This window comes from Ranitomeya variabilis, chromosome 5 (genome assembly GCF_051348905.1).
Source record: "Ranitomeya variabilis isolate aRanVar5 chromosome 5, aRanVar5.hap1, whole genome shotgun sequence".
Classification (NCBI taxonomy): domain Eukaryota; kingdom Metazoa; phylum Chordata; class Amphibia; order Anura; family Dendrobatidae; genus Ranitomeya; species Ranitomeya variabilis.
The window spans coordinates 38831420-38834383 of record NC_135236.1 but is presented as its reverse complement, the minus strand read 5'-3'; the positions used below and the strand labels follow the sequence as shown (position 1 = coordinate 38834383).

Below are 2964 nucleotides of genomic sequence, written 5' to 3'. Positions count from 1 at the left end.
TATATTATATGGTCAGTGTGTGATGGTATATTTTATGGTCAGTGTGTGACGGCAAATTATATGTTCAGTGTGTGACAGAATTTTATTTGATCAGTGTATGATAGTATATTACATGGTCACTATTTGGTAGTATACTATGTGGTCTTTATTATATGGTCAGTATATTGTATCATTTGTAGGTATATTATGTGTTCACTTTATTACATGGTCACTTTATTATATTAAATCTCTCATTATCCTTGATTCCTTTGTCTCAGAGGACGTGTGCCAGGAAGTGTGTCTTCTTGCCAGGAGTGTGAATCTGGCACCTGCCTTCCTTTACACCTGTGAAGTTGCTCCAGCCTCCCCTCTCTGGATCTTTTGTGACCTCAGGCTCCGCCATTGTGTCCCCTGCTATTATCAAGCAGGTGGATGTTATTATGCCTCCATGTGCCAAGGTGGGGTCCTCTCTGATTCATCTCTATCTGTCTTGTGTGTCAGTCCTTGTTCTTGTATATTCTATGTAGCAGATTGGGTGTTGAGGTCCAGGAATGTCACTTTACACCTCTAGGGCACCTTGGGATTTGGAGAGCAGCAGAACATCTGTCCTACTCTGGTCCAGAATAGCCCTTATGGACTGTGAAGACTCCTCACTTCTCCAGTAGAGATCAAAGCCTTCTCAGACTGGTAGGTGTGAGGAGCAATGCTTGGACACAAGTCAAGGCACAAGTTGGCCAGAAGCAGCATAAACATAATGGGGAAGTGTACTTATTTACACGTCCATGGATCCTGGGAACATGGCTTCCCAGATATTCTCATCAACACTCCTCACAGTGGGATTTACATGGGAAAAACCTAAAAGAAATAACAACAATATGTTACCAAGAGCATCATAATCCATGTCTTCCATCGCTGAAGACAAGGCAGGAAATTTGGTCGATGAGCGTCCACCATTAGACTTGTTTGATGTAAGTCCAAGCTTCTGTAGGATCCAAAGCTGCTGAGATGAGAGTTAGCCGAACCCGATGGCCATGGCGTGACTAGGTGACCATGAAATGGGTATGGAGGTCACCAGGTTTGGGCATGTTGGTTTGGCCAAGCCAAGTTTTCACTGATGGAGGAGTTGAGAGGAAAAACTTTTGGCCAAGTTGGCTTTTGGTTGCCGGCCAAAAATCCTCCTAAAAATGAAACAACTTTGAAGGCCACAATGACACAATAGATGCCTGTTAGCCAAACGATGGTTCGTCCAGACATTCAAGTGACAATTTTCCTTCTTGACTTGCCCTGTGTTCTCTTTGAGAGAGACGTTGGATGCTTCTCTACCTCGACATGTCCTCTCGGAGGAAGGTCGTAGGGCCCCCATGCACAAAGGACTATGACCATGGCGTTGTTTTTTGCGCCAAATCTGCGCCAAAATCAGTGTTTGATGTGTAGATTTTGTGGAAAAATCCGCACCAAATGTGCAACTTGTGAGCGTAACGTCGATGTTATGTTCCCCTTGTGCATTTCGGCTGGAGACCCCCCCGGCAGAGGAAATACCACCGCAAAATCCGTAGTGGTCGGAACAGCTGCGAACACCGCTGGTAAATCGCACATCGCACCATCTACATTAGATATCCTGCGGATTTCATACCTCATCTTCCGGCTGTAAAAAGTGTCCGATCCTAAAGTTTTTTCACTTCACTGTGGAGATCTGCGTAAAAGCTGTACCAAAGTCTGCACAATTCAGGGCAGATTGTTTGCTTAAGATTTTGAAAAATCTGCAGCAAAATCCGACTGATGGGGAATTTCTTTCCGGATACGTCTCAGTATGACCGTCAGGTGTCTGATACGTGTGGGCCCCTCAGGATCGGCTGCTAAAACTCCAGAGACGGCCGACAATAAGAGGAAACATCCAGAATTGGCTCTGTTTTTGGTGACGTCTACATAGAAGAGGTTTTTTTTAAGGGCGGATTCGTCACTACATTCATACATTCGTTTCTTAATTTTGGTGATTCTTATTCATAAACCCTTGAAAACTTGTAGATCTCCATCCAAGCATTGGTGGTTCAGTGGTAGAATTCTCGCCTGCCACGCGGGAGGCCCGGGTTCGATTCCCGGCCAATGCAGGAATTTTTTTTTTTTAACTATGTATATTTTAATACTTTCTACTGTATTACAGTGTTCTGTTACAGTGTCTGTTTCCATCTATGTGTATGGGCAGGGTGTGTACAGCACGGTACATTGTCAGGATCTCCTTCTATCACATCATCACCTCTGCTATGAAGAATCTGTCGATATGGACGTGTTCGGTTACCGGTTTAATATGTATGTAGCACCAGTCAACTGATAGTCTGGAGAGATGTCGATTGAGCATGTCCAGTTTCAGACTATCGTTCACATTGTTCTCCTTGAGATAAGTATGGTGACACCAGTCAGTTGATGGTCTGGAGAGATGTCGATTGCGCATGTCCAATTTCGGAGTATCATCCGCATTGTTCTCCTTGAGATAAGTATGGTGGCACCAGTCAGTTGATGGTCTGGAGAGATGTTGATTTCACATGTCCAATTTCGGACTATCGTTCGCATTGTTCTCCTTGAGATAAATATGGTGGCACCAGTCAACTAAGGGTCTGGAGAGATGTTGATTCCGCATGTGCAATTTCGGACTATCTTTCGCATTGTTCTCCTTGAGATAAGTATGGTGGCACCAGTCAGTTGATGGTCTGGAGAGATGTTGATTTCACATGTCCAATTTCGGACTATCGTTCGCATTGTTCTCCTTGAGATAAATATGGTGGCACCAGTCAACTAAGGGTCTGGAGAGATGTTGATTCCGCATGTCCAATTTCGGACTATCTTTCGCATTGTTCTCCTTGAGATAAGTATGGTGGCACCAGTCAGTTGATGGTCTGGAGAGATGTTGATTTCACATGTCCAATTTCGGACTATCGTTCGCATTGTTCTCCTTGAGATAAATATGGTGGCACCAGTCAACTAAGGGTC

At 44.3% G+C, this 2964-nt stretch overlaps 1 non-coding gene across 1 annotated transcript; it reads left to right on the top strand.

Moving 5' to 3' along the window:
- The first annotated feature begins 2016 nt into the window (after positions 1 to 2016).
- TRNAG-GCC (transfer RNA glycine (anticodon GCC)) lies at positions 2017 to 2087 on the top strand. Its single transcript has one exon. It is a non-coding gene; the product is annotated as a tRNA-Gly (tRNA).
- The last annotated feature ends 877 nt before the right edge of the window (positions 2088 to 2964 follow it).